We start from the raw sequence: 13,546 nt of genomic DNA, 5'->3' as shown, positions 1-13,546 counted from the left end.
GACTGCTTGGGGTAAGGAAAATATAAAGTGTCTGAAGTCTGTACATGTGCGGGGTGAATTTCTGGAGAGGACTGTGCCTCCTGGGGAAAATTCAAAGGCATCTACAAAGCCTCTCATGTGCAGTTTCTGGCTGCCAAGGGAGCTGTGGAATCATTGGCATGAAGCTTCCAGATATTTGCAAGCCCAGCTGAAGGTCCCTTCCCCCTTCATACATTTTCAAGCCCACGGCCTCATCCAGCTGCTGGGGAATCTGCGGGTTTCCAGCAGACGTGCAAAAGCCCCCCGACACCTGAGGAATACCCATCACACTTTACAGCTCCACTGCCTGCTGCTGCTGGGCTGGAGTGCTTGGGGAGGGAAGTCTGTAGTCGCATTTCCCCAGTGAGAGAAGTCCTCTCCAGCCTCCAAAAAGGCACGAACTGCCCACAAGAATTCACACCCATGCTAAGAAAAAAATGCCACCTCCTATCCAAAAAGGTGAAAAGACAGGAAAAAGTTATAAACAACTCAAAAAATGACTGCTGAGAACAGAAATACGTGTGTAACCATGGCTTCCTCTCTGCAGCACATGCCTGAAATGCAGATGCCTACTGCTGGGCCTGCTGTGCTGGAGCTGGAGCCTGGGAAATGGCCCAGGAAAATGCTCCACTCCTCAGGCTGGGGACAATGCTGAGTGTGGCAGCACCCTCAGCCCAGGGTGGTAGCCCCAGTGCCAAAAGTGGGGAGCGCTTGAGTAAGGGGCAGAGAGGCAAAAGCCCAGGAACACTAATGACACCCCATCCCAGAGCTGCTTGCAGGAGCTCAAGCCTCTCCTGGGGTCTGCCACAGCCAGCCCCCTTCACCTTCCTCAGTGAAGGGGCCTTCCTGGGTGATGTTGCTCCCATCAGCCCCCTGGGAACGCAGCTATAGTCCTCCTGAGACAGGCAAAGGCCACTTCTGACCCCAGATCCATCCTTCCTTTCAGCCCGCTGCCCATTGGGAGCCCTTTGATTCATGTTGGCAGAGAGCACCCGAGACTAGAGGCTCACTGCACACACCAGACCCATGCGTCCCGCTGCCACCAGCGGTCCCACCCCTGCAGGGTCCCCACCATGGAAGGATTTATAATGTAGGCAGGGAACTGGGGCACAAACATGCGCCAAGACTGAGAATGCCAATATCTGAATGCCTTCAGTTCCTTCCTCCAAATAAATCACCGCATGACTCTAATTATCGCGCTTGCCCTGGGTACACACCGGCTTAATACGGAAAATTAGTGTGGAGGATTTATTACTTCTGATCCTTGATCTTTCATTTTTGATATTAAGACATGTTTAATTCATTGCAACATAGATTAAAATAAGGAAGACCACAGGCAGGCTCTGGTTTCGCTTAGAGAGGATTTGGTTGCCAGGGCTCTGGCGGCACTACCTGCATCAGGAGCTGGAGTATGCTGGCTCCTGCACCCTTCCATGCTGACTGTGAGTGTAGGTCTGGCTGACTGTATCTGATTTCACCACCACACTTTCTCTGGTTGTGGATTTGTGGTTGTTTAGACACCAATTCTAGAGAGACAATGTTGTAAAGGTGTTATTTTCCCTGGACAGGCATGTTACAGCAGAGCTTATAACCCTGTTAGAAGGAACAGAGGTGAGAAGTTTCTAAGGTTTTAAGCTTTCCTAAATAAAGGGCCATCTCTTGGTATGAATCAGCTCTTGCTTTCATAAAATGTCTTTTTTATGCTACAGGAGCCTTTAGCCTTCAGTGCCCAGTTTGCATTGAATCTTCAACTATTGTGAAAGCGTTTCTCACATAGTCTAGGAGCATGCTGCAGAGCCAAAACCTTTTTTGGCCATTTTGCTTTTAAAGACAGCAGTGTGGTACTGCTTCTGCAAGCGATGGCACCCTGGCTGTTTACACAGAGCCTCGGCAGCTGCTCTGGTGTGAGCAGGATGCTCAGCAGGCGCAGGAGCCAAGCTAACAGCCCCCACTGCCCATGGCTACATCAGAGGCACACAGGAGCATCAGTATCCACCACGAGGGAAAGACACCCAAAGGTAGGGGAGCACACACTCACACATCTGAGCACATGGAATGGCAATGCGTGTGCATCCTGGCAGCCCTCAGCCACAGGGTCCCAAAGTGACCTGTGGGGCGGGGGAGGGAGCAGAGAGGGTCCAGGGATAAGAAGGCATGGAGCAGGCATGTGTCCACTGCGCTTGTGGTTCCCCCGGCCAGGGCAGCACAGGCCACATGGGGAAAGGCTGAGGATAGGGGAAGGCAAAACCAAGGCGAGGAAGACCCAGGCAGGAGGGCTCCCTGGTTGCACTGGTGCCGTCCCACACAGCACTGCCCTGGGCTGGGCAGCCCAGCTTCTTGCACACACACCTTCCACGACCATGCCAAGCTGGGCACCAGGGGTGAATGGGCTGTTTTTGGCTGGGATAAAGTTAATTTTCTTCACTGTAGCTGGTATAGTGTGTTTTGGATTTGGTATGAGAATAGGGCTGATGGCACATTGATGTTTTCGTTGTTAAGTAGCGGCTAAATGTTGCTAAGTAGTGCTTACACTAGTCAAGACTTTTCCAGCTTCCCATGCTCTGCCAGGGGCACAAGAAGCCAGGAGCGGAGGGGGCACAGCCAAGGCAGCTGACCCAACTGGCCAAAGGGATATTCCATATCATATGACGTCATGCCCAGTATGTTAACTGGGGGGAGTTGGCTGGGGGTAGCAGTGATCGCAGCTCAGGGACCAGTACCATCGGTCGGTGGGCGGTGAGCGGTTGCATCCCTTGGTGTTTGTTTTGGTTGTTTATTCTCCCTTCCCCCCACTCCCTGTGTTTCACCTCTCTCTCGTTATTTTCCTTTTCATTATATTATTATTGTTGCTGTTGTTGTTATTATTGTTTCATTTTAATTATTAAACTATTCTTATCTCAACCCACCAGTTTTCCCACTTTTACCCTTCTGATTTTCTCCCCTACCCCACTTCGGGGGAGTGAGCGAGCGGCTGTGTGCTGCTTAGTTGCCAGCTGGGGCTAAACCATGACAGTGAACCAGGTGTACGCTGGCAGCATCTGCTCCTCTGGCATTACGAGAGTGATCCACATCAGCTCCATCCATCCATCAAAGCACTTTTCCCATTTCCCTTGATGTGAAGGCACCGAGTACATCCCTGGCTACAGCTCAGGTATACGTGAAGTGCGTCTCATGCAGAGCAGGACAACCAGGATGAATAATTCATCACCACAAGCGGACGGTGCACCATGTCACTACAGCCCAGGGCCGAGGAGAGGGATGTCACCTCGGGCTGCATGTTACCCCTGCCTCTGGCTGGGGGAGGGAGGAGGGTCTGCACTCCCCACTTCGCCAGGGCATCTCCAGCCCTGTGGCATTGGCCACCCCTCCTGGGGCAGCTACAGGCAGCTCAGCAGGTCAGACACCTTCTAAACCACCCATGAAATACAGAGGGTGGGATCCATTCCTCTGATTGCATCTGGCCAGGACATGTATGTATTTTGGGCATGTGAGGAGGGGGAAGTCCTAGAGGAAACCCTCCTTGTTAACCGGCTGGAGGGAGAAAGCACAGGCAGGCTGGCATCAGCCCAGCTACCCTCTTTTTCAGCTGATGGCTCACCTCTCACTTCCTCCCATCTCAGCTCAAACAGAAATTGCTCTCTGATGCATGAGAGCATTTTGGCTTCCCAGGCCCCATCCGCAGCTCTGCAAAGCCTGCTCTCCTCCTGGCAATGCTGATGCACACCTGATGGGAGTGGAGCTGGCCCAGCCACAGGGCTGGGAAGGGCAAGAAAGGGGAAAAGAAAAGCATAGAAAGGAAAGGAAGGAAAATGGAGGGAAACCACTTGGCTCACCCCAGCACCTCTTTCCCCCACCTCTCCAGCTCCAGTGGCTCCCTGAACTAGGAGCAAGGCCAGCCAGTGCTGAGCCATCACTTGCAGCTGAACTGGTGGGACAGCGGATGTGGGATGCACCCCAGAGCTGTGTGACAGGGGGCATGCTGAGCCCCAAACCTGCCCGAAGGAAAACCTGCTGCCTGGGCATCGTGCTGTCCCACAGCAGGGACAGGGATGGGGAGGTGGCAGTGCTTCACATCACCATGGCAACACTGTGCGCATCCTGCATCTCAAGGATGAGCCTTGGCAAATGTATAACCCCAGTGTGACGGTGACAGGCGGAGATGGACTTGGGCTGGGGGTCCCTTCCTGCAGGGTTGGAGACAGGTGTGTCTCTGCCCTGTGAGGACCAACTTGCTAATCTGCTCGGGACCAGTTTTGCCCTGTACCCAAATGGCTGAGCCAGAGGTACTGCAGCAGCCCAGCCCCAACAGGGGCACCAGTGTTTCTCTGCACCTGTATTTCTTCCCCAAACCTATTGGGAAGTTTCTCTCCTGATGAGGCTCTGGGTGGACCCTTTATTAGTGCATGGTAATTGAGGGACTGCATCATACCGAACTGATGGGGAACTGGCATCCCCCAGGCTGCTGGAGCTGGCTGATTAAGAAAATGCTCCTGTATTTCTAACGCTGTAGAGGTTTGGGCCAAAAAGCTCCTCAGAGGAAATCAGCAGCCTCAAGACATTCTTGCAAAATGCAGCATTTCTGCCCCAGTGGGCAGCTCCAGCGGGATGTGCCCCCATCCTCATGTCGTGGTATGACTTGCACGTGCCTGCCTCACAGTTCTGCTGGTGATTCAGTGCCTTTTTGCACCTCCACGCTCTCGTCTTATCATCATGGTCCCACGGGACCAGGGCATGGGTCAGAGAGTGGGGCTGCCCAGCTTTACCCCCGCCTTTTCTGAAGCCACAGATCCATTAATACCTCCTGGAAAAGGAGGCTTTGATGAGCCCCATTTTGGAAGAAAGCCCTGGTGGCTGGGTACAGGCAGCTGCCTGGGGGTCAGGTCCTGCCTGGTCAGCCTTGCCTGGCCCCAGGGAGCCACTCTGCCCCAACATGTCCCTGGGACCCAGTGAACATCCCAGGGCTTCCCGCTGCCTGGTATGGACACAGTGCTCTGCCTGAGGCTTCCCCAAAGCAACGGCCAGTGGTGACCCCACATGTGATGAGCCTGTGTGTGCTCAGCGTGGGCCAGTGTCCCCCATCCCTGCTGGAGTCTGCCCGCAGCTGCCCTTCAGTCTCACCTGAACCACTGGACCATTTAAAACACAGATGAACATGCCATCACTCCCCAGCAGCAGCTGAAGCCAGCGGCCACCCCACCAAGCTTGCTGTCTCTTGCTTAGGGCCAGACCTTTGCCTGCATGTGTCAGCCAGGCCCCTGGCCACCCCTGCCCTCCCCTTCCCTGGCTCTGCCCTGGCTGCCACTTACAGCCTTCCCCCAGCACCCGTGTTTATTTGGGATTGATTTGTGCTGTGGCAGAAAAGCCATTAAGCCACTCTTATTAGTACAGAAGGAAAGAGGTCTGCTGTATGCCCATGGCCACTTTAGAAAGCTGGGATGGTGGCAGTAAATAAGGTTTCACTCTATTACAATGATTGGGAAGTCCTGAACAAGAGCAACGGGTCAGCAGAGCTGCAGACACAGTGTCCTCCAAGGGGCAATTGCCAAGCAGCAATCTGCCAGCATGGTGCTTTGCTCTCCATTTGTCTTTCTGCTGAGCCACAAGATGGTTTCAAGCTCCTTGTGCTGCCTGGGGTGTCTGAGGTGGCTGCACGTGGCCCTGGGGTCCTCCTGTGGGACAGGGCAGGGTGGAGGTCTCCTCCAGCAGCACAGGTCTGGCATTTCACCGGGTTATGGGCAGCAAATCTGCTTCCCAGGGATGATGAAGCAGTGTAAAACATGGGAAGGGTCTGTCCTGCCACAGGTGGCATGGAGCTGGAACAGCTGCTGCCCCCAGCTGTGGTGCAGCAGGTGATGGAGGTCTCTGTTCCCGCTATCTCCCTTCCTGACCTCAGTACCTCTGTGTGTCAGCCTCATCCCCAGCACAACAGCAGCTCAGCTTTCCTCTCCTTGCTGCGTGTTGGGAGACTTAATTCATTAGCATTAACGAAGCGTACAGAAGCTGCAGGAGCACAGTGGTATGGCTCAGCTGAAGGGAGGCACTCGACAGAGGGGATGTGCTGTCAGCACTGGGTGGTTATAGTCCTCCGTTTCCCCTGCTGCTTAGTCACAGCCAGGCTCGGTCGCAAAACAGGCTGTAAAGTCACTGTTTAGGGTTTATGGGATCCCCAGTCCATTACAGCATGTCTGAGCATCTCCAGTGCCCCTGCAACAGGCCAGGCTGGCAGCAAGGGCTGATCTCAGCAGGGTGCTGCCCCAGCCCCAGAGGCACAGTCTTTCTCCCACAGCATTAAGAAAGGAGTAATGCACATCCAAGCCCTTGCAGTGCTTAATTCATCACTCTGAAGGGCAATGCCAGGTGCCTAAAATTAGACTCCCCCCTCCTAATTTAGGTACTTCAATAAATAGAATGATTTGCCTCTTACTTTCTCCTCCCTGGCACTGCTCAGCATGCAGAGACTTCCCGAGGGAATGGCAAGAAGATGTGCCAGCGGAAGTTTATGTTGGATACTAGGAAAAGGTTCTTCCCCCAGAGGGCGGTGGGGCACTCAAACAGGCTCCCCAGGGAGGCAGTCATGGCACAAAGCCTGAGGATATTCAAGAAGTACTGAACAACGCCCTCAGAGACATGGTGTGAATTTTGGGGTTCTCCTGTGCAGGGACAGGAGCGGGACTTGATGATCCTTGTGGGTCTCTTCCAACTCAGGACATTCTGTGATTTGATGATTCCAGGGAGGTGCTCTGCTCCTGGGCATGTTGGAACTATCCAGCAGCACCAGATGTAAGAAGCCCAAATCCTCTTGTGTCCCTGATTTACCCTGGGTAGAAGTCAGGGCCTGGAGGCAGAGCTGCAGCAGCTCCCCTGTCCCTGGACGGGAGAGCCCTCCTGGTGCTGCAGGAGCCTGGCGGCTGGCAAGTAACTGCTCCAGCAGCTATTAATTAGCATTATAAATAAGCAGCCTGGTACCTGGCCTCAGTAGCCTCAGGGTGGGCTGGGTGATGCACCTCACCCTGGTTATGCCCCAGGAGGTTTCTGATACCCCAGTGTAGTGTCCCTGTAGCACCTCCCTGTAGCACATGGCCTCCCAGCCTCCAGGAGGGACTGAAGCAGTCTGACTCCTCTCAATCCCATGACAGGTAACTGATGCAGTAGGAACGTGCTGGACACAGCCAGCAGTGTGGAGACCTAGCTGGGGCCATAGGTCTGCGTGAAGGGAGCCATGGGGGCAAAGTGATGCTACCCTGGTCCATGCCCAGGGGTGCTCACTGCAGCAGGACCTGCTGCTCCCTCCCTGTGCCTAGAGAGACAGGCAACCGCCCAGCAGCTCCCCACACGAGACTGCGGCTGGAGCAATCTGCCTGCCCACATTTCACAGCACACGTGTCCCATTAAGAAAAAGATCAGAGTTCCCGGGAGCTAAAAATAACACCAGGCAGCGGAGTTTGGCCAGGAGACGGTAAGGGAATGCGGGGGTGTGGAGCAGAAGGTGTAATTTCACTGTCGGCTCCTCCAGTAACAGGGTGTAGGGAGAAGGATAATGAATCAAGCCTGCCATCACGGACGTAAATCGCTGTGAAGTGAGCAGTGTGCATGCCATAGTAATTCAGCTCCATGCTGCATCGTCTCGTTCTTTGTCTGACCCACAGTGGGTGCAGGGTGCTGGGGGAGGAGCACAGCCGGGTCTCAGGGGTGCCCTGGGGCTATGCCGGGGTGCAGCAGGGAAAGGACAGAGCTGCCTGGCTGCTGGAGGCCTCCCGGTGGACAGCGGTGTTGAGATGCTGGGCAGTAGCATCTCAGCGAGACTGGGTGTGAGCTGTAGGGCCCTGTAATCTAGTAGTGACAGGGCTGCTTTTGAGTATGGCAACCTCTGGTGCTAAATGAAAGAGTGAGTGCAAACACAGACTCTAATTACCACAGCTCCTCCACAGCCAGCTCTGCCTGCTCTCCCCAAGCTGTCAGATGCTCTCTAGCAAATGCCTCCATCTCCTTTCCACGGCCAAATCAAAGCTATTTATTCTCTCCTTGAGATCCAGCTGCTCCTGTTTTAACACCAGTTGAACAGTAGGGAGAAAGAGCAGGAGGAGCAAGAAGGGGAGAAGTCCCAGTAGCTCCTTGTAGCAGGATCAGTAGCACCATGATGTTAAAGCCCTTTGTTATACAGAAAGGGCAGAGGCCACTGACCCTCCCTGCCAAGGGAGCACCTGGCCCGCAGCAAGCCTTGCTGGAGGAATGATCTGCATTCCCAGACAGTGGCATGGGGAAAGCAATGGGCAAAGGAATTTGCTCTTCAAAATAATTTAATGCCTTGTACTCTATGTCTTGCATCCCAGCATGGGTGAGAGCACCTGGCAGGTCCCTGATAAGCCCAGCAGGCTCCTACCACAGCCTGGAAGGAAAACAACAAAAAAACCCCATGGTAACAGGTCCAATTAGCAAACGCATTGAGCTTCCCAGCACTGCTCCCCATCATCGCTGGCTTTTGGAAGGGGCTGGGCAAGATGACTGGCAGCCCCAGCAGCTTTGTGCAGATGGACCAATTTAGTCAGGTGAGGAGCTGGAGAGCTGCCATGTCCATGGCTGGCTCTGGCATTTCTCTGCTCTTTAATTGCTGTTGCAGGTGAGAGCAGATGGCCAGTATCCGTCACCTCTCCGCACCCAGCCTGGTCGTTCTGGGGCCTCCCAGACAGTCAGTACCCATGGCAGCACCACAGAGGTGCCATTCCGAGTGCTGCATCCCTGCAGGGGCTGGGCTTGGAGCCCCAGCTGAGCAGCTTGCTCTGCCCCGAGGCTTTGGGCTGTGTGTGCTCCTGACTTTGGTGGTTCATGGTCTCTCAGCCTGGCTTCCCTGGGACAGCAGAGGCTGTGCTGCCTGTGCATGCTTGGCCTCCTGGCCTGCCTTCAACTTTGGGGTGAAACCAGATAGCAAGTTAAATCTGAGATCCCAGAGTGATATCTGACAGGTTTCTTGAAAAGCAGCAACCGAATGGAAGACGGAACCCCCTTTTCCTGCCCTCCATGGTGGGGAAAAAATCTGCTGTGCAAGATTAATGACTCCTTAATAACACCAGATGGGAGACTTTGAGTGTCCCCTCCCAAATAAGCTTCACTTCAGGCTGACGTCTCCAAGGGAGGCTGATTTCGGGTCTGAGAGACAAATCCACAGGGGAATGGCCTTCCTTAGTATGTGTCAAACCCCTGTCTTTCTATTCAGTTAATTTTGTCCAGACGTGAGCAACTGCAGCATCGCTGTCTTGGGATGAGCATGAGATGTGAATCCAGGGCTGTCCCAGTCTGTCTGGACCAGAAAGACTCCCTAGCGTACCTATAGCAATAGCACTGAGCTGACAACCACTGTATAGACCCAGCCAAAAAAAATTAATCTTGCTGTGATGGCCAAAAGTGAGTGTCCGTTGCCTTGTACCCAAAGCTGTGCCGCAGTTGCATGTAGGGGCAGCCTTGTGGTACCTGTGTGGCAGTGCCTGGGCTGCTGTAGATACTTGCCCACAGGGAACAACATGAGGCCAGGTACAGCTCCTGGGGCAGGAATCAGCCCCTGGCTGGACGGCAGCCCTGCCAAACAGGAAAATAACTATGGACAAAATCATTCATCTTCTGCTGAAAACATTGGGCTTTGCTACCAGTAAGCTCACGTAGGCCTGCAAACGTGAACCCATCTAGCTAAATTGCTATGTGAAGAATGCTTTATTTTTCCAGTTTGAAGGGTGGTTTTGCTGTAATTGGAATGCATTTCTAATTGCGTGTTTAATCGAGGGCTTTGGGGACTGAAGAGGAAGAGGCTGGGCTGAGGAACGTGCTGTGGAAGATAGGCTTTGGGCATGTGGAGAGAGATATCTGGGAGAGGCAGGAAAATTATGACCTGGAGACTGGCAGTCCCTATGCCATGCCTGCTGTTGGACTTTCCTCCCCAGGCCTGGACAGGGCATCTCAGTGGTACCAAGCGGGGAAGATCCCCGTGACTGTTCCAGAATCACTGACTCCTGGTCCCAAGCTTGTGCAGGGTGCCTGTGCCTGCCTTGTGGATTCCTTCAGCCTGGCTCTGTGCATGCCCCACGTTCCTTGGCTGTGAAAGCTGTGGAGTGAGTGGCTTGAAAGCTTCATGCCCTCGCTGCCTCTCAGTGACTCTGGGCAGAGGGAAGGAGAAGGGAGAAGCCTCCTCACAGCTGCAGCTTTGAAATTGCCCGTTCTGGGCTGCCTGGGGCTTGCTGCTCTCCTCGGCACCCCATGCAAAGGAGTCTCCCCATAGTCCCCTGAAATAATTGCAGGTGCTAGTGTCCCCTGCCCAGAAAAGGCAATGGTGTCCCTCTGCTCCTAGCTTTGCTCCCTTGTGCTGCTGCTTTCCTCTCAGCTGGTGAGCCTGTTGCTTATATAAACTGCTCACTCTCAAGCACAGATAGAGCTGTTTGCTTCCCACCCCACTGGGCTCTGCAAGCTCATTTTATTTTTTCTTGGCTTAATGGCATGTTTACTCCACAACAGCCTTCCCTCAACACCCAGCAGGAAAGACTCTGAACCATCACCCCAACAACGCTCTGACTTTGCCACTGAGCAGGGAGCAGACATGAGCTCCCTCCCTGCTGCAGCTTCTGGTGGTGCTGGGGTTGAATGCTAGTCCCCAAATCCCACCAAAAAGGCTTGTGCCCACCTGAACTCATTTCAACCCAGGGAAGAAGCTCCTCATTTGGTTTAGAGTCTGAGGACACTTCAGCAGGTAGGGCTGAGGCTGGGACGTGTGCCAGAGTCCTGCCATGTCGTGACAGTGCAGCTATTACCAGGCGACAAGGATCCGGCTTGACAGCTGTCAGGTTTGTTTCATGACAACTGACACAGCCATCAGGTAGTCGTGATTTCTCCTACTCGCTCTGGCTTGGAGCGAGGGACAGAGTAGGAGAGGGCTGCTCTGCTTTTCTTGTAGAAGAGAGAAAACCCAGGTATGCACAGATCCCTTTTTCATCTGTCCCCCTTACATGAGTGTGACACTTGCTGTGCTCCCCACCTTCCATCCTCATCTGATCCCCCCGTGTGCTGCTCCCAGGGCAGTGAGGGTTGTACCAGAGCAGGTGTTCCTACAACAGCAATCAGTACCACCAGCATCACTGGTCTGTTCAGTGGCTGTGCGCACTGGCTCCATGATACCTCTGCCACATGCTGTTGTCACCTTCCTTTACCCCAGCCTCAGCTGCTAGGGTAGTAGTGCCTGCTGCTGTGCAGTTTCTTTGGAAAACAAGAGCCCCCCCCCCCCCCCCCAGCTTGCTTCTTGCTTTCCATGAGCTCTGTGGTGTACATTTGTCATCTTGGTCTCACCTCCATCCTGCTGTTCTTTCTGACCATCAAAAGCCCCAGCAGAGTCTCATCTGAGCTTCCTCCAGTATTGTGCTCCATGGTGAAACCCCTCAGCTCGTCATCACAAACAGCAAGAGTCCCTGAGGGGAGGGCAATAAAGCAGCTGATTAAAGAGAAGCTAATCCAGCACTGAGCAGAAGTGTGGAAGAATGGCAAGCGTTGCAGTGCGAACCCAGCAGTCTTTGTCTCATCCTGCAGCAAGGAGCTGGGGACAGGCAGCTGAGGGCGCTGCACCAGCACTGCTGGCGAGCCCACAGCATCCATGGGAACCATGGGCTCAGAAATGGATAATGTGTGCGGTGGTCACATTTTGAGATTAGGAGATGCCAGAGGAGGGGCTCTGAATTAACTGAGAATACCCCCAGAGCAACTCTTCAGGCACCCAAGGAAGAGAAATAACTGTGTTTCACTCCCAGGCAGTGTGCAGGGCAAGGAGCAAGTTGCACGTGTTACAGTTTCCCACCACTTCCCATCTCTCACCTAACACAAGCTGCAGAACAGCCTTCTGGAAAACAAGCTGTGCAGAAAAAAAAGGAAACTTGGCCAAAGAAGCAGCTGAAAGAGTAAATTTCTCACAGATGATACTGCTGCTCTGAGGCACTTAGCTCCTGCTTTTAAGCAGGCTCTATACCTGCATCCAAACTGAAAGAAGGAAAAAGTGACAGCTGTATATGAGCAGGTGGGTGCAAACAAACAAACCCTAATACTCTGCAATGAACATCTTATGTTTTGTGAGGGATGTCTTCACGTACAGGCAGGCAGAGAGAGGGCATGGGTTTTTATGGGATAAATTCTGATATTAAAATCTAGAAAACTATTTGAGCTTTGTTACATCTTCTCAATCTTCATTCTGGAAATATTTTTTCATAGATGTATCTGTAAAGGGCCAAAAAATGCCAACAGGTTTAAAATAGCCATGTAAAGGAGACAATTACGTGTCAACTTACAGCCTTCAGAAGGTACATGTTGTGTTAAAACAAGGAAAATAGGAGAGGACATAAATTTGGGTAAGGTAAACGTCTACGACAAGATAAGTTTTGAGATGGGACATGCTGAAAGCATAAAAACATGTAATGAAGACTTTGCCAACATCATTAGAAGGAAGGCAGTCAGTGCTATGCTGGCTTGTTGCATTTCTGTGGATGCAAATATCTCTGAGATAAGGGCATCACATAAAACCAAAATTTATGTCTTTACATGAGTATATGTTGGAAAATTCACACACTGTGCCTTTTCCTACGGCAGATAAATCGGAAGAACTCCCTCAAACTGAAAAGTCAAAAGAGGTTTTTGGAAACAGTGATGAAACGGTGATGAAACGGAGAGCAAGGGATTACCAGGATCAGGCAGGATTTCCCTAAGGGCTCTGAGCAACCAACGGGGCTGCGTACCCTGCTGCTATGAGCATTGGTACCATGCAAATGGGAGGCAGCAATTATGACTGCAATTTTTGTAAAAGCGTAGAGCCAGGAAACTATAGACAAGTCCAACTTCTGTACAGAGAAAATTAGTTGCTTGAAGCTCTGATAAAGAATAGAATGGGGAGATTTGGAAAATGATACAATGGAAGTCAGTCAGATTTTCAAAGGAGGAATTCATGGCTTGCAAATCTATTAACATTCTTTCTTGAGGATGTTAGCCAGCTAATAGCGTACTCGAATTCCCCAAATCCATGGTAACCTCCCTCCCAGCCCTAGTTACCCAATCTTTTAATAAGAAATGCACACAAACCTCCTTTTATGTGTTGATAACGTAGTTTCCTTAAGAGCTTTCGTGGTTTGTTTTTTTTGTTTTTTTTTTTTTTTTCTTTTTTTCCAGAATGGGAGGGAGCTTACCATGGATGGGCGAGCAGACAATCCCATACATTTGGAAAAGAGGATTAAGAGTAAGGTGTCAATATTTGCACATCATACATGATGCCTAAAGGTAATTAAAAAAAAAAAAAAAAAGAGCTAATGGAGCACTGCAGAAGGGTCTCACGGTGTTGAGTGTGCGGATGACAAAATGGCAAGTGGCACTCAAGGAAAGATGCCACAGACAGAGGGGCTTGCAGGGGTAGCGGGGCAGGCACGGCTGTAGGGGGTAGCGGGGGTCCCGAAACGGGCTGGTGCTCGGGGAAGGAGCCTCCGCCGCCGCAGACGGGTGGCGGGGCAGCCTGGCTCAGCAC

The sequence above is a fragment of the Phalacrocorax aristotelis genome, chromosome 11 (genome assembly GCF_949628215.1).
Source record: "Phalacrocorax aristotelis chromosome 11, bGulAri2.1, whole genome shotgun sequence".
In the NCBI taxonomy this organism is placed as follows: Eukaryota; Metazoa; Chordata; class Aves; order Suliformes; family Phalacrocoracidae; genus Phalacrocorax; species Phalacrocorax aristotelis.
This window is presented reverse-complemented; position numbering follows the sequence as displayed.